Raw genomic sequence first — 22,808 nt, 5'->3', positions numbered from 1 at the left:
TTTTATTTACTTTAATAAACATTTTCCAATCACCTTTCAATCTATTTTGGGCAACACTTAAACATTTTATCCACTACTTGCTTCAGACTACCACCCTTGGGCTATGAATTTGACACTTCTGGTTGAACCACAATTTGTTTAAGCATTCATGAATCAATGAGCCTCTATTTTACTTCCATATCTTTGCTACTACAACATAGTTTGTCACTTAAAAGTTATTCTATCACATAGTGTGCGTGTAAAAGTTTTAGGATACCAAGGAAGCATATGCAATGTGTAATGATACAAAATGTCCTCATAGTAGTACTTCATTTTCTGGCCTCCTGAGCCATTGGTGTGTAGTACAGGTAAATGCTTTGTGCATATAACAGATGATATCTGCATGTTGTAGTGGAAAAAACAAACAATGGGCATTAAAAGTACTATTTATCTATTAAATCATTTAGATCACTAAATAATCATTTTAGAGGAAAATCTTTTTTAGGGAGGCATAAAGTACTATGATACCTAGAAGAAACTGAAAAGGGAAAAGTATTTCCAGGTTAAGCTCCATGTTTCTTGGCAGAGTATAAATAGTTCTTTCCCAGTGCCAGTATCTAATAGGGCAAGAAGGGATATAGGACAGTACAGGTTGAATTAGATGTCTCATTACCAATTTGCCTTTGTTGATTAATGGAATGTTTCTTCAGTGGAGTGACTGCTGATCTCTGAATCAGGAAGAACTTGGTTGAATCCCACTTGAGATATATATGAGCTATGTGAATCCAGGGTAAGTTGTTCCACTTTTCTGGAACTCATTTTCCACATCTCTCAAGAGGGACTGTCCACAATAACCTATAAAGGTTTTTTCTTCCACTCAATATAAGATCCTAAAATGTATAGGCACCGTCATTGGTCAAATATTTTTTGCCAGATTACTGAAGGCTTTACACTGGTGTTGTTGATTAATTTCAATTTTAAAGCCCAGCATTTAATACTTCTTCACAAACATGCTATTAGTTTTATTTTTAATTCATAATTATCTATGTATGGAACCACTAATGTGGAATTTCCCTGCAAGGATGCAAATTAAACCATTCTTTATTATTTATTGTCTCAGAGAGATTCCTGGGGACACTAAAAGGCAATAACTTATTCATAGTCATGATCATAGTCATGAATTGAAAAAAGGTGGGATATGAACCTCCATCTTCCTCACTCCAAAGCCGCCCCTCTGTTTATTAAACAATATCAGCTCTTGCTTTTATATTATATGTTTGATTAATTTCCATGTTTGAAATTAACATAGGAAAAATGATTTTTTTTTCTCTATTTTTGCATGGCTATCAATATCCCTTCTTCCTAGGGGACAAGAAAAGTGACTTACATACAATATGTTCCATAAATCAAATTACACTTTGCAAACATTCATTCATTATTAAAACAATTAAATTCAGCAAAATTTCAGTAAGGTCCCATTGTATCTACCATTTCTACTAAAGTTCCCAGAATGATGCCTTGTGATGGTGTAGAGATTCTGTTGACTTCTTGAAGGCCACACCTTTAGCCTTCATAATATCTCAGGGTCTACTAAGCTAGAAGGTCCTTGAGTTAGAAGCCTTAAACAAAAATTTGTTTTCTCAGGTCCAATGTAGCTAAATGTAGCATAAGAGACACTCATGAAGTTTTTTCTTTCTTTCTTTCTTTCTTTCTTTCTTTCTTTCTTTCTTTCTTTCTTTCTTTCTTTCTTTCTTTCTTTCTTTCTTTCTTTCTTTCTTTCCTTCTTTCTTTCTTTCTTTCTTTCTTTCTTTCTTTCTTTCTTTCTTTCTTTCTTTCTTTCTTTCTTTCTTTCTTTCTTTCTTTCTTTCTTTCTTTCTTGTTTTTTCAGATACACCATCTTGGAAGAGCATCTTAAATCTAAGTGATGATCTACATTAGTAAAAGGAATAGTCATACTAATGGTTTCTATACATCCTTAAAATTCAGAAAGTATTGCTTTTTTTTAATTCACTAAAACATTATATTTAATTAGATACACTGAAACTTAAATCTACCATGTGAACATGAATTTCATATAAAGAACCTAAATACTTAACAGTATTTTAGCTTCTCATAAGAAATTCATAGTTACTATAAAGTTGTGATTTTTCAAACTATAAAATACACTTCCTATGCATCTGTTTTATAGAAACTTCAGCATAGAAGATTGAATTGGATTCATTAGCTACTACAGTAACTAATGTGAATTATGGCAAGAGTTAATAACCTAGATCTCCAGGCTGAATGCTATGACCAAATACTATATTGTCCCACATCTTAGGCCTATTCTTTCAGCCATGTTCAAAAAGAATGTAGCATAGACACATTTGTATATAGTTTGAATAGGTTTTGCTCAGATGTGAAGGAATAACTTAAGAAATTGATGGAAATGGCAGGATACATTAGCTTTCTAAACCTCAAAATGAAAATAGAAAACGGTGCAATGAAATTTAAGAATTTGTGACTTTGTATTTCCTAACAAGCATAATCAGATATTTAGAGTGAGAAGAAAATGAGAAAAATCAACATGCATGAGGTGTGAAGACCTGCTTTTGAGTACCAGTTCTTTCATTTAATATTGTAAATTATTTCTCCTTTCCCTATTGCTAGAGCTTTTCCTCTGAAATTATCATTTTTATAATCTGTACATTTTATATGTATAATTGCTTTTTATGTTATATCTCCAAGTATAATTTGAGCTCTCAGAGGGCAGGAACCATTTTTTGTTTCTCAAAGATTTAGCACAATTCCTGGCACATAAAAAAGTACTTAATAATTGCTTGTTAAGTGACTGACTCTAGGCCATTGAATAAGGCACCTCACTGCTGTTGACCTTAGGGTATTTCTCTATGAAATGGGAATGATAAGAGAATTTTTTTTAGTGAGGCAATTGGGGTTAAGTGACTTGCCCAAGGTCACACAGCTAGCAAGTGTCAAGTGTCTGAGGCTATACTTGAACTCAGGTCCTCCTGAATCCAGGGCCAGTGCTCTATCCACTGCACCACCTAGCTGCCCCCTAAGAGAATTTTTAAAATGTCTTGAGTTTTGTGAAGCACTCTTTACATATATTATCTCATTTGATCTTCTCAAAAATTCTGTGAAGTGATATTATTTTTACCATTTTACAAATAAGGATAATAGGACTGAGAAGAGTTAAGTGGAGTTACAAAGCTTATAAGTTTCAGAGGCAGAAGTAGAACACAGGATTTCTTGACTCTTAAGTCCAGCATTCTATCCATTATGCCACCTAGCTCCCCTGTCTCCTGTACAGAGTTTATTAGAATTAAAGGAGATGTAAAACACAGATGTGAATATAAAAATACAATATGGAGGTATCCTATAATCATCAACAACATAATTCTATATTTTCAAATTGGAAAGAATCTTCAATTTTGGTCTTATCTTTGCCTTGAAACTGATGAGTTACACTTCAACAGGTAAGGACATATAGCTAATTAGTGACAAAGGAGAGATTGGAATCCCAAGGTTCATTTGGCCATTCCTATAGGCAATTGAAATTTCCTTGAATAATTCTTGCCATTATTTTCAAAAAGAACTTGGTCTGGAGTATAAGGACATAAGTTTGAATTCCAGCTCTGCTTTTTACTAACTCTGTTACTTTGAGATGATTATTCACATTCACTGAGTCTTCATGTCCTCATTTTATAATTTAAGGAGTTGGATGAGATGCTCCTCCACTTCCAACTCTAAGATTTTTTGCAACCTCCTAGAAGTCATTAAATGCATGTCATTTGCAGTAGGGGAGCTCTAACCTTTGTTCTTTTCAAGTAACATTAAAATAAATACATATTTACATCACACATATTTATATAAATACATTTGTGTATACATATGTGTACATGCATACATACATTCATACAAAAAGATAAGAAGTTTTTAAAAATGTATCCTAATAGTACAGAGTACAGTTTAATATACTTGAGTTATGAATGTGTCTGTATATGCTCTTTTCTATTGGATTTCTGCAGAATAGCTTGATTTGGAACCATTCACTATAGTATCTTTCTGTACAGTTTCATATCTGCAGTTCATTACACACTTGAGCAGCTATTTAATCTTGCACTAACACCCATATGGTGAGTTTTGAAACATGGCAGATTAGATGAATCCCAGCAGTTACTACCAGTTTAGAATTTCAGATCCACTGAGTAATTCAATGGTCACTTTTTTGATCTTTCTACCATATTTTCTTGGTCTAGATTTCAAATCCTAAAACTCCATAACTAACTATAATCCAACCTATGATGCAAATTCATTTTACTGAATCAATATACTATTGATTTACATCATCTATTAAAAACAAAACACCTGTCATCATACCAATAATTCTTGCTGAATTCTTCACCATTCTCAATATAAGTTCTTGGATTTTAAAATGGAAATGCTAAATTAAGTTATGATCCATCATTTTTAATCCAGAAAATAATGCTTATATCGATTGTTATAGTTTGATATTTTAGAGACAATTGTTCAAAATTAATTTTAAATAACCATAGTGAATTTTCACTAGCACTAGTTGACAAATACCATTCCTAGAAAGAACAGAAAAAGAGGAAACAATGTTTTTTAAAATCTATTCTTGGGGCAGCTAGGTGGCGCAGTGGATAAAGCACCGGCCCTGGAGTCAGGAGTACCTGAGTTCAAATCCGGCCTCAGACACTTAACACTTACTAGCTGTGTGACCCTGGGCAAGTCACTTAACCCCAATTGCCTCAATAAAAATAAAAATAAAAAAAAATACTTAAAAAAAAAAATTTAAAAAAATCTATTCTTTAGGGGGCGGGGGCCAAGATGGCAGAGGAAAGACATTAAATGCACATAGCTCCTGATACAATCACCCCAAAAACAGCAATAAAAGAACCCCTGGAGCAGAAAAACATACAAAAATATGGACTGAAATTATTCTTCAGGTCTAGATAGATTTCAGGGGGCCGTGCTGGACCACAAGTAAAGTCTAACCCCACAATCATGCTGACAGACACACCAGACACACCAGACACACCAGACACACCAGACACACTGCCTGGGAGAATTTACCCCGGAGAATCTGAATCGACTACAATGCTGGCATTTGTGGAGCTGAGCATGCTGTTGGGTGAGAGGACTAATAAGATAGAGGGGGGGGCAGGCAGAAACTGAAGGGGTACCAGTGGGATAGGGGAAGAATTCAGTTGTCCTGCCCCAGCAGGGAACCAGGAAGAAATCCTGAGCAATGGAAGGCTCAGGTGGGGAGGTGCTTGTTGAAGTTAAGAACCACACCACAGAAAGCTTTGCTGGTTGGTTGTTTAGTAAGATGGCTTGACGTTATCTCTGGACCAGAAAACAGGCAGGTGAGAGCAAAACTGGCCCTCCTTCAAACCAAAACACCTGGTGTCCTATGAAACAAGGAACAGGAGTGGAACCAAGAAGCAGGCCCCACCCCCAGTTGAGAGTTTAAAATAAATTAAAAGAAGAGCAAACAAAGAAAGTTCAATACTATAGAAAGCTTTTTCAGTGACAAGGAAGATCAAGGTGCAGCCTCAGATGAGGAAATCAACCACAGGGCCCCTATATCCAAAGCTTCCAAGAAAAATATGAACTGGTCTCAGGCCATGGAAGCTCTCAAAAGGGATTTTGAAGAGAAAAGAGGAGAGATAGAAGGAAGATAAAGAGAGAGGAAGGAAAAAATAGAAAGAGGAATGAGACTGATGCAGCAAAGTCATGAGAAAAAAGTCAACAGTTTGAAAAACCAAATGAAAAAGGAAATTTAAAAAAACTGATGAAAATAATTGCCTAAGTATTAGGATTGAACAAATGGAAGCTAGTAACCAAGACAGTAAAGCAAATACAATTGAATGAAAAAATAGAGGGCAATGTGAAATGTTTCCTTGGAAAAACAGCTGACCTGGAAAATAAAGCCAGGAAAAATAATTTGAAAATCATTGGACTACCTGAAAACCATGACCAAAACAAGAGCTTAGAAACCATCTTCCAGGACATTGAGAGAGAAAATTGCCCTGATATTCTACAAGTAGAAGCTAAAATAGAAATTGAAAGAATCCACCAATCACCTCCTGAAAGAAATCCTAAAAGAAAAACCTCCAGGAATATTATAGCCAAATTCCAGAATTCCCAGGTCAAGTAGAAAATATTGCAAGAAGCTAGAAAAAAGGAATTCTAATACTGTGGAGCTACAATTAGGATAACATGAGATGTAGCAGCATCTACATTAAAGGACTGGAGGGCATGGAATATGATATTCCAGAGGGCAAAGGAACTGGAACTTCAGCCAAAAATCATGTACCCAGAAAAAACTGGGCATAATTTTTCAGAGGAAAAAAATGGAATTTCAATGAAAAAGAGAACTTTCAGGCATTTGTGATGAAAAGACCTGAACTGACTAAAAAATCTGACTTTCAAATACAAGACCCTGGAGAATAACAAAAAGGTAAACAGGAAAAAGAAATCACCAGTGACATTAAAAGACTAAACTGTTGACAGTCATACATGAGAAAATAATACTTCTAACTCATAAGAACTTTTTCAGCAAGGAATACTCAGAGGACACAGGTATGAACTGAGTATGAAGAGATGGTATCTGTAAAGCATTTATTTTTTGTATATCCTTGTTCTTTGTAGAGCAAACAAGGTGGGTTGTCTGGGGTCTGGGGTTGGATTTGGACTCTGGGCCTCTTGGGCCCAGGGCTGGTGCTTTGTCCACTGTGCCACCTAGCTAACCCATGATGACATCTTTAAAATAAAGGTGAGGGATAGGAGGAATAGACTGGAGGGAGGAAGGGAGAGGTGGAATGGGGAGAAGTAGCTCATAGGAAGGAAACAAGAAAAAAGCCTATGGAGGGGAGGGGAGGGGAAGAGGGGGAGTGACTGAACTTCACTATCATCAGAATTGGCTGAAAGAGGGAGGAGAAGGACATGGGAGGGTGGGGAGAAGAGGGGAAGGAGGTAAGGGAAATTTGGGGGAGGGAGCTGTAAAAAGTAAAACACTATAGAGGAAGGTGAAGATGTTCAGCATAACCCCACATATATGACATATATTGAATTGCTTGATTTCATAGGGAGAGTTGAGGAGGGAGGGAGGAAGGAAAATTTAGAAAACAGAATTACATCAAAGGCCATAACCTCATCAGAGCAGGCTCAAAGAGGGAATAACATACACATCCAGTAGGCTAGAGTAATCTATTTGACCCTTCAGGAAAGTAGGAAGGGAAGAAGATAAGGAGGGAAGGGTGAATGAAGGAAGGGTAGGGCAGGGGAGGGGACAGTCAGTAGCAAAACACTTATGAGGAGGATTAGGCAAAATAAGGTAGATAATGGAATAAATATCATTGGAAGGGAATGGAATGGAGGAAAATAGTTATGTTGATTGACTACAAGGCCAAAATGTATGATACGTACTCTGCTGGGCTATTGTGAAGAAAATTCTCTGTCAAGTTCAAGGTACTATACAGAAATTGTGATGAACAGGATGCTAGCAAAAAAACCTGGAAAGACACACATGAACTGAAGCAGAGAGAAATGTACTGTATACAAAATAATGGCATTAGTGTAAGATGATCTGCTGGGAAGCACATGGTTATTTTCAGCAAGGCAATGATCCAATATAACTGTGAAGAACCTAGGAAAATTGCAGTACATCTACAGAGAAAGAACTGATGGTATCTGGAAACAGACTGAAACAATTTTTTTTGACAATTCCTTAATCTGAAGTTTTGTTTTTATCTGTTTCCACTCACAACCTAGATAAGGTTGAATTGTTTGCCATGACTACTCATGTATAATTTATGTCGAATTGTTTGAGTACTTGGGGTGGGGGTGAGAGTGGAGGGAGGAAGAGAAGTTGGAACATAAATTTTAAAAAAATTGATGTCAAAATTTGCTTTTCCATGTAATTTGGAAAATAAAAATCTAAAAAAAATAAATAAAAAATAAAAATAAATTTATTCTTTAAAACAGAGTAAATCATCATCATAATCACTAGCATTTATATAGCACGTAAGTTTTTATGTATTTTACAAATTTTATATCATTTGATCTTTACAACATGAGGGTTAAGTGCTGTTTTCATCCCTATTTATAGGTAAGGGAATTGAGACTTAAAGATGCTCTGGGTAATACAATTTATAAGTGTCTGAAGCCAAATTTGAACTCAGGTCTTCTGTACTCCAAAGCTCATTAAAAGTAGGAAATTTTACCCCTATGCCCTCTGCTTAAGTTCTCTAATTCTTCTTGAACAAACTCCTGTGAAATGTGAGCCTTCAGCGGGGCAGCTAGTTTGCGCAGTGGATAAAGCACCAGCCCTGGATTCAGGACTACCTGAGTTCAAATCCGGCCTCAGAAACTTGACACTTACTAACTCTGTGACCCTAGGTAAGTCACTTAACCCTCATTGCCCTGCAAAAAAACAAAAAAACAAACAAACAAACAAAAATGAAAAAAAAAAAGAAATGTGAGCCTTCACAGGCCTTAAGAAACTGAACATTCATCAAGTGGGCCTGTGAATACAGATACATAAGACTGCATATCTTTAATTTGAATACTAGCCTAGCTGGACTCAGGGAAGTTGGTACCCAGTTTGCCTCTAGCATAATGAATTAATCAGTAAATCAACCTACATTTTATTAAGTACTTTCTATTTCCCAGGCACTGTTCTAAGTACCTAAGCTTGAGAATACTAATACAAGCAAAAAGAAAGACAATCCCTCCCTTCAAATGGTTTACTCTAATAAGGAAAACAACATATAAAAGGGAGCTGAAAACAGGTTGGAAGGGGCAGAAAGGAGAAAAGAAAGGAAGGTATGCTGTGATGGTGTCCAAAGGAGAACAGCCTAGTGAGAAATTAAAAAACAAAAAAGGTTGTACTGAGGGGCAGTGTGACACAGTGGTACAGTGAAGAGAATAGCAGGTCTGGAATCAGGAAGATGAGTTCAAATCTAGCCTCAGATACTTACTAGCTATGTAACCTGGGTAAGCCACTTAAACCTAATTGCCTCCAAATTAAAAAAAAAATATATATATATATATATATTAAAAACAAACAAACAGTTACTGAAGAATATGTATTGGGTCATTCAGGGATCACAAACAGAATTAATGAAGGACTTACCTATACCAGTCAAAATCACAACAGTATCACATCACATTGAAGAATGGAGAAAATAAACAAGGAATACATATGATAATACAGACTTGGGGTCCATACTCTTGGTTTGAAATGGGCCATTTATTAGTAATTCTACATCTTAGAAGTATTACTATTAGGCATTTGAAAGGCATATAGTTATGCTCCCAGTTAGAGAGAGGGGAAGAGAAAAATTCTCCCAGTGGGCTAAGGTAAGATCCCACTTAGCCCTGCATTAGGAAGTTTCAGTATTCACTGTGTCAAAGAGTTTTCTCATGCCCAAATTGCTTTAACAACAGGATTAAGTCTTAATTCACTGGGAAATAGAAATATATATTATGAGAAATAATTACTCAGATATAATCTTTAACACAATTAAAAAAAACTATCATGCCCATTTTAAGTAATCAAGGAGAAGAGGATGGGTCTTCAGTTCTTCCACATCTATTGTTGCTTTTTTGTTTTTTTGTTTTTTTTTTTCTCAGTGGAACAGCCTCTTGAACAAGTATCCACAATAAAACTCAATTCCATACCTTGTTTTCTATACCTTTGGTAGAAGTAAAGGTTAAAGGAAGATAATTACCAATGTCCACATTTCTAGGGCCTGTAGACTTCTACCAGACCCTAGTGGGAAGCAATGTCACCCCATCCACTATGTGTTTTTGTTCTCTTCTCTTTTGCAGACCCTCCCCTCTGTCTCTTTTTCTCTCACTCTTACTTGTTTCATGAAAAAAATACAACTCAGTCTTTAACTATTTTGTCTTCCTCACAAGCCAGGCAGTTTGAGACATGCTAATGCCATCACATCCAAGAGATGAGTTTTGTTTATACCTACTTAGACATTTGAGCTTACTACTATAAAGAGACTACATAGCATATTAAAGAATTAACACGTTAAAGTCCTGGCACATATACTTATTAACTGTGACCATTAACCAAGTACAATGTGCCTCAGTCAACTATCTAAAGATATATTAGAGACTAAATTGCCGAGATGGGTAGACTTGGAGCTATTTAAACCAATAAAATAATTAAAAACCTATTCCATTGACTATGAGACTAGATTCTAATGAAATGCTCATTAAAAAAAATAGGACTTAGTTGGTGAAGCAGAATTCACTAAAAAGCATTCTTTCTCTTTCTTTCTTTCTTTCTTTCTTTCTTTCTTTCTTTCTTTCTTTCTTTCTTTCTTTCTTTCTTTCTTTCTTTCTTTTTGGAAAAGCATTTTTTAAATCCAACCTTTGATCTGTTTACTCAGCTGATTATTCCAGAACAAAGACAGATGATAATCAGTGAAGCAAGGTTATAGGGGAAAGCACATCAGGGTGTACATGAATATTCTTTGTTTACAGTATTGTTTGAAGGCTTGGGACTTGTATTCCCATGATCTGTTTGACTATATTTTCTTTTCTTTACACACTTATACCTAAATATTTAATGTTTTCCTTTGGGTACATCATAAAAGTGGTTTAGTTATAATACTGTCCAGGTACCCTCTCCTACTATCTCCCACTGAGGATATGAGCTTTTATGAGCAATGGAGAGATCTAGGCATAAAATGTCGGTAACAGTTGTACTAATCAATGGATTTTCTGTTTTCCTTCATTGCTCAAACCAGCATCTGCTCTATCCTCATAATAAAAATGAGTAAGTTCTTTAAGACTGTATTTTATTATCTATTCAGTTTTATGTTAGGAAATCAATATTGTTGCACACATGATTGCATTTCATCATTACCAGTTGGTTTCCCCCATAGGCTCTTCCTAATTTACTGAAATTAGCAGCAATCACTGCTTCTTATTCCTGTCTATAAAGCACACATTAAAATTACAAAGGAGTTCTCCAAAAAGTATCACACCCTCCTGCCTATATTCTACTTATGGGTGATGAAAGGAACAAGCAGAAAGAGCACAAACACCAGCACCTTGGAAAAATGCAAAACTTATAATCATTATAGTTATAAAGAGTCATAAAATCTCAGCAATGTAATATAAATAATACATCACTGGCTAAAGCCTTATCTGAACAGGCATCTCCTCCTACCTCACAAGATCTTTGAGTCTACAGCCACCCTTGAGTTTAAAACCCCTTTCATTTTGTGGCCGCTATAACCATTTGGCAGTCTTTTCTTACGTAGAACTGAAATGTGCTGTATTCTGACTGCCACTTTTAAAGCAATATGGGCTCAAGCAGAATAAGTCTAGCTCTGGTCCACATTATAGGCCTTCAAAAAGAAGAAAATGTTTCAACTCTGACTCCTGTTATCTAATGTTTCCTATGCATATGATCTTTCCATGGGTCAACATAAGTGGGATATCTACCTTATTTAATACAAACAGAGAGAGCCGTGACTCTTAGGGTCCTTACTTCCTCTCCATAACCCTGAAGTTCAGTGTGGATGTTTTAGGTGATCAATTATGTAAATCATCTTCTGAACTCTCACCAGTGCAGCATTTAAAAGCTCCAGGAAAATTCTAATCCAACTTCTATCAGTCTCTATTATGACTGTTATCACTTCTGTTGCCACTTCTAATAATGATAATAAGCACATTATAACTACTTTCAACACATATAGATTTTTTTTTTTGGAACAGAGAAATCCCTTTAGAGAGCATTAGTAAAGTCAGACAATACATATATGCCATTGCTTTTATCCAACATAACTGAAAATATTTTATCTTCATTTGGTGCTTATGAAAAGGCTAATATATGGATGTGGAGTCAAATGGCCCTCCATGGATAATGTTTGCAAGGATTAAACAGAAAAAAAAGTCAGTGAAAAGTGCCCAAAGAAATGTTAAGTAATGTTGACTTCTTTACATAAATGGAGAGTTTATGAGAAATAAGTCCAGACAAGGGCACTGACACTAAAAATTGCATAAGGTTTATCTTTAAGGGACCTATTTTTAATCAGATTATGGAAGGAAGGTAGACACTATGTAGAATCATATATTTAATCACTTACCAAATATGCAGACAAAGTCAAAGGCTGGATTATATACCAGAAACTATCTTCAAATTGATACAATTTTCTTACTACAGGTGTTGACCCTAAAATATCCTTGAGAATTCATCCAACAAACTGGACTATAACTGGACCTTTGTCACACACAAAACCATTGCTTGTCATTTCCTGGACATAATATTGATCTATAAAACATTGAGAATAATAGTTTATCAAACTACATAGATTAAAAAGCTTTCAAAATAAAATGACCCATCAAAAGAAAATAAAACCAGGTGGGAAATAGATGAGAAATAAATGAAATATCATTGTGACTACTACTAGAGTTGTAATTTTCCTTGAATATACTGAATATACCACCATGTTATCTCCCTACTCAGTAAACTGCAATGAGTCCCTATTACCTCTTTAATCAAATATAACCTCCTCTGTTTAGCATTCAAAGTTTTTATTAACATAACTCTTTCTAATGATTTTTTCTCTTTTTTACACATTTCCTCCCTCCATTCATTCTATAGTCCAGTCATACTGACATAATTGTTCCACACATGATACTCTCTCTCTCATCTGCAGACCCTACCACTGATTACCCCTCTTGCTTGAAATATTCACTCTCTTGATCCCTGAGTTCCTTCAAGTTTCAGCTCAAAAAACACCATTTGAAGGAAGTTTTTACTGGCAAAATCATGGCTATCACTTCTGGGCAAATAGAGGAAGAAGAAATGAAAGCAGTGTCAGATTTCATATTCTTGGACTCAAATTAAAAGTGATTGCTTCTCAGAAGGAAAGCTATGGCAAATCTGGACAACATAAGAAAAAGCAGAGACATCAGCTTGGGAAAAAAAAGTTCCGTGTAGTCCTAGCTATGGTTTTTCCAGTAGAAACATCTGGCTGAGATAATTGTGTTGTAAGGAAAACTGAGTGCCACAGAATCAATGCTATGAAATTATGTTTCTGGAGAAGATTTCTGAGTCTTTTGGATAGCCAGGAGATCAAATTAGTCAATACTTAAAAAAATTATTTCAGACTAATCACTACAAAGTCAAATACTGAGACTGAAGCTTTCATGTTTTGGCTACATAATGAGAAGTTGGGACTCACTGGAAAAGACACTAATGTTGGGAAATATTGAAGACAAAGGGATAAGGGAATGGCAGAGGAGGAGAGGGCTGGATAGAATCATGGAAACCAAAAAACAAAGACTTTGAGAGATAGTGGAGGATAAAAGGGCCTAGTGTGCTGTAGCCTATGGGGTCACAAAGAATGGGGCATAAACGAATGACTGGACAACTAGGTGGCACAGTGGAAAAAGCACCGGCCTTGAATTCAGGAGGACCTAAGTTCGAATCTGGCCTCAGACACTTGACACTTACTAGCTCTGTGACCTTGGGCAAGTCACTTAACCCTCATTGCCCTGCCAAAAAAACCCCAAACAAACAACCCCCCCAAAAAAATGAAAGACTGAACAACAAAAGTAACTTCTAATTCCTTCTCTACTAGAGTAATCTTTCATCTATTTTTCATTCATTCATTTATTTATTAATGGTGATAGAATATGTATAGATACATAAAGACCTATATAAATAGACAAACTACAAACAAAGAAAACTTTAAAATGGCCTTTTCTGTAAAGTATGTACGTATAGGTAGATAGATGATAGATAGATTGTAGAATTGTACATATCTATATACTTATACGTTAGACAAAGAAAAACAGACAGAGCACTTAGTATTGGATTTGGAATTAATTGTTACAAAGATGTTTTTAGTGATTTTTGTAGTAGTCTAAAGAAATCCAAACATAGAGCAAGAAAAGGAGAGGAACTTCTTCCAGAGCTATTTCTATTTGATTTCCATTGAATGAGATGAGAGAGAATGGGGGGGGGGGGCAAGGAGAGAGAATAACAATGATAACATTTATGCAGTGGTTTAAGCTTTTCAGTGATTTGTTTTTTCTGTACAATGCTTTGAAGTCATTGACATTTTCAGCCGCTCATCTAATGTCTAAAATTAGATTTGAGCCTGTTTTCCTGAAGTCAAAAGGTTTTGTGTGTGCACATGTACATAGTATGTATGTACATATGTATGTGTATGTGTGAGAGTGTGTTCTGACACTTCATACTGGACCCAAGTTGTTTTAGATTTACCAAACAGCTTGTATTTCTTTCCTAAATGCCTCATTAAAATTTTTTCAAGCCATGTGGCACAAGCTGGATATGTACAAGGCATGTCAGAATATACTAGAAATCTAGGATTTATCCTTTCATCTCACTCTTTCAGGAAATTAAGATTCTGCTATGACCCCTAGATTAAGGGTCATTATGCCTACAGCTTCACATGATGCTTTTCTGTCTCCTTTGTCCACCAAGGTCCATGGGCTTACTTGCTTCATATCTACTCAGAAGTAATCTTTGTCACCTTGATTTTTCACCTTTCCACTCCCTAGAAAACTCCCATTCAATAAGATATTTTGATTAGTCACACTATAACTCTAGGGCTGGATACACAGTCTTCTAGGAAATGTAATCCTGAGAATGTATTCCAATACCTGTTGCTTTCTGTGCCACCAGAATGGGAAGTGAAACATTAGTATCTTTTCTATGTATCCATTTATATGCATGTGTCTTTGTTTGTTTGTGTGTGTGTGTAAGATAAGCAGGGAATTTCGAAAATCTCATTGCAGATTAAATTTTAATATTTGAAACTGTAATAAGACATTTTGGGAAACTCTAAGTAAATTGAGATTTTCCTGGACATAGGAAACTCTGTATTTTCTGCCAATCAGAATTTGAATTGATATTTTTTCAGAATAGTTTTTGTCCATTAATTGTATTTATTGTGAACAAATTGAAAAGAAAGTACCAACATTTTAGTAGTATGAACCATTGTGAACTGGAATGGTAACAGTTTGATGGGTAGAATAGGTTTCTTGTTATTAAAGTTCAAGAGTGAGATATTTTGTTAAGGGCAATTTTGAAATAGTTTTGACTTCTCAATTTAAACAAGTCCCTTAACAGTTTTGCTGCAACCTTTCTTCTATGTCCTTAATCTCTTCAGTGTCACAGAAATAGAATTGTGTCTTTAAAATACTTCAATATCAATTCAACTCAATTCAAACATTTATTGTGTCAAGTGTGTCCAAGCCACTGAGCTATCTACTAGTGACACAAAGATGAATTTTTAAAAAATGATTTAATGTAGTGGAAATTAATTTGAATATAAGGCACACACAAACAAGATGAACTCTATAGTGAAGGCAAAAGAGAAGTCTAGACAAAATTCTAAGAGAAATTTGAGAAGAGAAATTTACTTTCAACTAGGATAAGGAAAAGCTTTATAAAATTGGTAACTCCCTAGATAGGCCTTGAAGGGAAGGCTCTATGCAGAAGGTGGTATCTTAGCTAGACCTTGAAGGAAGACTAAAACTTTAACGTTATATATAAAGGGGGTGTATATTCTAGGTACAGATAGCCAACCTACCCAACTAAATGGAGATAAGTGTATGCAAAATAACATGAGAAATTATTTGAAATATAGAATTCAAGAAGGGAAAGAAAGAGAAATATTTGTAAAGGTGGTTTGGAAACAATTTGTAAATCAATTCATGTAATTAACATAATTATGTACATATCATATAAATACATACTACTTAACATTATGTAATTATATGCAACCTAAATAATGATAAGGAATTTATATTTATATTTATATTTTTATATTTTTTCCTAGAGAAAATAGGGAACTACTAAGGTTTACTGAGCAAGGCTATAACATGATCAGATCTATTTATCAGTATTATTACCTTGATAGCTATGTGAAGCATGGATTTGAGAGGAGAGGCCTAAGGGAGGGAGAGAAGTTAGGAAATACTTGCTTACATACATATATTCATATATATATATGAGGTAAAGAGGACCTAAGTTGCAAATATGGGAGTATTGTGGCATAAAAAAATAATATGCTGTAGAGGAAAGATATAATAATATTTTGTACTCTATGAAAATATAAGTAGACTTCATAAGAGAGATCAGGGATTCTCACATAAATGTAGGAATGATCTGACTAGAGATAATAATTAAAGAAATGAGAATACATGAGACTTGCAATTCTCGGCCACCACAAAGAATTGTTTTTAAAATATTTTTGTAAAGATGATTCTTCCCTCCCTCCTTCTTTAATATCTTCCCTTCATTCTATTGTTAATGAACTCCCTCTTATGTTTAATTCCATGTAGATATATTCCTCTGACACCCAGATTAATCCATGACTTTGGGAATGGCTGAACAAGTTAATGTATGTAAATGTGATGGATTGCAATTGTACTATAAGAATTAATGGGGGGGGGTGCAGCTAGGTGGCACAGTTGATAAAGCATCGGCCCTGGATTCAGGAGTACCTGAGTTCAAATCTGGCCTCAGACACTGGACACATACTAGCTGTGTGACCCTGGGCAAGTCACTTAACCCCCATTGCCCCACAAAAATAATAATAATAATAATAATAATAATAATAATAATAATAAAATTAATTAAGGGGGCAGTTTCAGAGAAGCTTAGGGAGACTTCCATAAATTGAGACAGAATGAAGTGAACAGAACCAGGAGAAGAAATTATATAATAATAATATTGGTAAGGCCAACAACTCAAAGAATAAAGAACTTTGATCAATGCAATGACCAATCAAACTTTCAGAGGACTTATCATAAAACAAGCTGCCACCTCCTGATAGAAAAGTGATGGACTGAGAATGCTTACTGAGATATGCATATAAACAAAATCCATAGTGCATTGTATATGTATACATATATTTGATTTATTATATGTTTTAGGGTATATGAGTATATACATGTACTTGTATGAATGTATATTTGTTTTATATGTATAAATATACATACACTCACATATATATTCATATATGTATTATCATGTATAGACTATAAATACATTGGACATTACCAATGAAGGGGTTTTTTTGCTTGTTTTTATGAAAGGTTTTATTTTTCCTGCTTTCTCAGTGAAGAAGCAAAAAAAAAAAAAGAGAGAGAAATCAGAAGAAAAGTAGGTGGCCTTTTGTTGATTCAAAAAAATTTTAAAAGACACAAGTAATAACAATAGAATGGGGACACCAGAAAGTACAACTGATTGAGAAGCCGGACAAGAAGAAAGACAAGGAAGGGTTTCTCTGAGGTGCCTAAGAATGAGACTACAGGAAGTATTAAGAGATAACCCAACTGTATACTAAGCAAAGAATATAGAACTGGAAATATGGAAATGGTTTCAATTCCCAGTTCCTCCATTAACCAGTAGCATAATCTTGGAAAAATTACTGAAATTCTCTGGGTATGATTATTCTGTGCTAGATACACTTGATACTTAAGGTCCCTTCCATTTCTAAATCCTTTGAACCTATGAGTAATAATTACGGAATGAATAATCAAGTTTTGAATACCAGATCACAGAAAATTAAGATTTGCTAGCTATAGACCAGGTACTTGTGGAATAAATTACCCCCATATATTAAATAAAATACAGTACCATGGGCCTTCATTTATCTCTTCTTCAAGCAGTTCTCAAATATTTAATAGGGAACAGTCAGTGATAATTTTCTTGAAGGAAAGTGAATATATATATATATATATATATATATATATATACACTATTTGTTTGTAATTTACAAGAATATTTCTTTTGCCTCTCTCTGAAGACAGATGCAAAACGTTTACAACAAATATACATAGTCCAGAAATTGTAATCCAAGATGATGTTGACTGTTCAGAGCCTGTGATATTCCATGATTGATACACTTATAGCATCATCAGTAAAATACCCATGAAAGATCAACCATTGTTTCAAGGAGAAAAGAGAGCACTCAAAGGCCTTTACAATTTCCAATGAGATATCTAAAGTCCTATTCTAATTCCATTTAAGTCTAGACTATAAGTTTGCCTCATAAATCATCATGCATCTGTAGGGTTTGTCCAGGATGTATACTTTGCTTGATTAGTTCACATTGCCCATCCTATTCCTTATTATAATGAAGACAAAAAAAATGCTTTATCCAACCTTTGATACTTACTACCTCTGTGATCATGGGAAATTCACTTAACCTTTAAGTATCTCAATTTTCCAAATGTACTTTTCTCATCCCTTAGCCACTATTTCATCCTAAGATCTCAACTTTAAGGGTAAACCAATGGATCAGACATATTCACTCTTTTTTGCCCATCTTGGGCCCCTATTCCTATCATGTCTTAATACATCCTGACCTATTGGATACTTCACCCCCTCAACTACTCTCCTCATTATATCATAAACTCTGTGAGAGTGCTGGCTTTCTTTTTATTCTATTTGTATCCCTAGTATGCATTACCTAATATTTAGTAAACACTTAAAAAAATATTTGTTCACTTGACAAATAATGTTGGAGAAGGACCTTTAAAATATTTTATACACATGCATAGGCACATGAACACAGGCATATATTACACACATGTAAACTCATGTGCATATACATGCATGTTACCCATAAGTCTATATGTGCTTACATATACACACTTTATAGATACAGTATATGTATTATTCCAACTTCTCTACTACTTACATCACTCCATACTGTCCTCCAACCCCATTTCCCACCACTATCTCTGATCCCACCAAACCTTTGTTTCCCTAAATTCCAACACTCCCCTCATTTTCTCCAAGTTCACTATGTATCTCTCCCACTTTTTATGATACCCTACAAATCAGTTTGTCTTTCATACTTCTCTCTATGGTATTATCCCTAGAAGTGAGAGTATTCAAGAGAGGGCTCTAGATCTAGCCAAAATTTGAAAGATTATCTAAGCCCTTCTTCATAAAAGGGGCCTTGAGTAATGCATAGAATAAATGATAGTATTTTGACCTGAACCACAGGTTTTCAGATGTTCCCTTAAATTCCAAATTCCCTCTACCCTGAAATAATTCCACCCTGTGTTATCTTGGCACATTTTCATTTTTCTAAAAGAGCATGCATTAAGTCCCACCTTAGGCTAATATGATTTGGATGGGGTTGGGGAGCAGGTGGGCCTCAAGGAATATCTCTAAATGTTTAAACAGTAACATTCTGAGAATACACAGAAAAGACAACCCCCAAAACAGCTTTTACTATGAATATGTACAAATATCCAAATTATGCCCAAATATGGATATTTATGGATAAATAGACAGAGATAGAGAGATAGACATAGACAGGACATATAAGTATATGTTATATACACATATTTGTACACACATTATATTAATACATGTAGTTGCCCATAAGTGGACATACACACATGCCCATGTTTATGCTGTTTATGCTGTTCAGGTGAGCATGCTAAATATTATTGGTTAAAGTACTGATCATAACTTCTGGCATACAAAATACTAAAAATGTTTTCTTCTGTTCATTTGAGTTTACCCTTTTTTAATCATTTCCTGTAGTTTTGATAATCATAATTTGAATAAAGTTTTAAAGAAACTAAGAACACCTTAGTAGAGGTTTTATAATTTTTCTCACCAAAACTCTGCTGTGCTTTGTTTATCTCTGACATCTTTTATCAATTATAACTGTTAACTTAGTTTTTATCTTTCCTAAATTATGAAGTAGAAACATGTAATAAAATGAGTGAAAGATGATTTGAGCCATGGAGATAGTGCTGCATATACCATTAATATTCAACATTATAGACTAAAAGATCACTGTCAATAATGTAAAATAAACTCCCCACACAAGCTATAAGATATTGTTAAAAAAATATGAGATGCTGGGAATGTATTTATTTTGTTCTCTCCTGCCTTCCTTGAGAATTATTCTCATGGGATCAGAAGAAGCAATGAACTTGAAGTTGAGTATCAGGTTCAAATGATGACTATCAGAGTTAATGATTGGGGGCAGCTGGTTTTGCAGTGGATAAAGCACGGGCCATGGATTCAGGAGGACCTGAGTTCAAATCTGACCTCAGACACTTGACACTTAATTAGTTGTGTGACACTGGGCAAGTCACTTAACCCCCACTGCCCTGAAAAAAAAATGATTTTATGTTATTCTGGTCAAATTATATTGAAGTTCAGATATATGGGCTTTCTAGAAATGATAATTTTGTTTAGTTTAAAAGATGGGAAAAGACTTGATATAGAATATTAAAGGTAAGGAAAAAGAATGGCATAGGATCAGGGAAAAAGGCAAAAAAGGTTAGGGAAAAGACAACTTGTTACTGGATTAAGGAAGGCTAATGAATTAATACTAGGCTAGAGAATATGAACTATTCTGATAAAGCTAATAGACATCCATTAAAAACTTTTTAGCATAAAAATGGCATATAAAAGATTAGTCTGTCAGAGGTACAAAGGACAAAGTTAGAGGTGAGGAGTACCTGTAATTGGTACATTTGTTAGAAAAAATAAAATCTCTCTCTCTCTCTCTCTCTCTCTCTCTCTCTCTCTCTCTCTCTCTCTCTCTCTCTCTCTCTGTGAGTGTGTGTGTGTGTGTCTATCTACATCTGTATTTTTTTTCCAAGTCAGGTTTTTCCAAATTGGATTGGATTATTTAATCCCAAACTGATTCCTATTCCCCTGTGCATTGTTATTTCATCCCTCTAGTACAGAACTAAGGAGAAATTAAGGATACTAATAAATGTAATCAACACAGACAGACTAAGTCCCCTTAGGATAGCTGTCTGCACTGACTAAAATAATTGGCTAATCATCAAATTGTCTGCAATGTAGACATAAACATAGTGTTGCCCACTATGATAAATGTAAAGATCATGAATGATTCATCAATTCATTATGTAGGAAATATTCTCAATTCATAAAGATTAAATCATACAAGGTAGCATTTAAAAAAAACCAATACTTATTAATATCCTTTCTTATACTTGCTAAAAATATGTACCCCAACACTTGGACTTGCAAAACTGTTCCTCTTATCCCTAGTTCTCTAATGGATATACGAAGTAAATGCTAGGTTTGGATAATTGTGCCATCTTTACACTTAGATTCACCTTTTGGGGTAAGAACCATAATTGAAATCAGAGTAGATGGTAATGCAAGAGAAATCATGACTTTTAGGGAAATGCAAAAAGAAAACAATTTATTTATACTCACCCCCCTTGACTTTACATGGTAAAACTCAGTAGTCTGAAGCACTTGAGACTCTGTAGGCTTTAACTTTCTTCCAAGTAGTATATACATTGGAATGGCAAAATTACATTAAAGTGCAACTGATTGGCAGTTTATGTATTTATTGTCTGGTTTCTATTGCTTCTGTGCTATTTTTTTCCATCAGTCTTCAAGGTGTTTCCTTAGATTTATCAAATAAAAGAAAAAAATGTGAATTTTCTGTCATAAACTGCTCTATTGTAAATAGGAGGGAAATTTGCTTTCTGAATATTTCTTTTTTATTAATTTTATATTCCTCCTTCCTTATTATCTTCATCACATCACTGTCCAAGTTCTATTGATTCTGTTTCTGAAATTTCTCACAAATCCATCCCTTTCTCTATACTTTCATTCTAAACATATCAGTTTAGCCTTTCATGTCTTTCTCTACCTGAACTACTGCAATAGCCTCCTAGATCTTATCTTCCCATATCCAGATCTTTCTCCCTCCATCTCTCTGTTTTTGTCTCTATGCCACTGTCTCCCTTTTTCTACCTCTGTCTCTGTTTCCCTTCCTGTCTTTCTATCTCTCCTACATCATGGACAATATATTATTCATAAAGAATCACTCTGGTCTTTTTATTTCCCTTTATCAGAAACCTCCAGCAATTTCCAATTGAATATTGAATAATATAGAAATCCCTGATCCAAGTATTCATGATTTTTTACATGTTGGTTGCAACCTAAACTTTGAATTTCATCATACATCAACCAAATTACTAGTGAAATTTAACTGTTTTCCATCCCCTGGTCTCATACTGGCTTCTTTCCTTTTATGAGATTTAAAATTGGATACAAGAGCATTAAACTCCCCTTTAACCTTTCCCTTATATATCTCCCAGACCAGTAAGAGAAAGAAGCCTCTGAGCTTTAGTTACAGATGGATTACTTAGCTTTTATTGTTTGGGAATTAATTAGCCAACAAACAAGGTGATGTTGATTAGAGAAATAGGAAAGTAGAAATACAAATAAATAGTCTTAGGTCTAAGCTTAGTCTATATTCCATATAGAACTCACCAAAAACCCAAGGCCACCTCTGAGGCTGAGAACCGCACGTGCTGTTACAGAGGACCAGGCTGATCACCAAGGACCACACTGTCGAACTTGAGTCAGCGTATGTGTGTGTGTGTGTGTGTGTGTGTGTGTGTGTGTGTGTGTGCAGAGCAAGCGAGAGAGCGAGGAGAGAAAGGAGTGCAACCTCCATTCTCTCCTTGCTATTAAGTTCGCACCCCGGAAGTGGAGTGCTTAGCAGACACATGAGCGAGCGGTTCATCACGGTCTCCTCCCAGAAAGGGTGGTCCTTCAAAAACTGACGTCCTTCAGTTATCCTAACCGACTGTTAAAAGCTTTCACTTTTTACCACACTTTACATATGACTCTCAAAAGATGTACTTGTGATGAAACAGAGTCCTAGAGAAAGTATCATTTCTGAAATTCTGGAAATGCAATTTATATAATTGACTCATCACCAGAGAATGGGACAAAGTACCCACAAATGCCTACAGAA

The sequence above is a fragment of the Dromiciops gliroides genome, chromosome 6, assembly GCF_019393635.1.
Source record: "Dromiciops gliroides isolate mDroGli1 chromosome 6, mDroGli1.pri, whole genome shotgun sequence".
NCBI classification, from domain to species: Eukaryota; Metazoa; Chordata; class Mammalia; order Microbiotheria; family Microbiotheriidae; genus Dromiciops; species Dromiciops gliroides.
Note: the sequence above shows the minus strand (reverse complement) of the source record.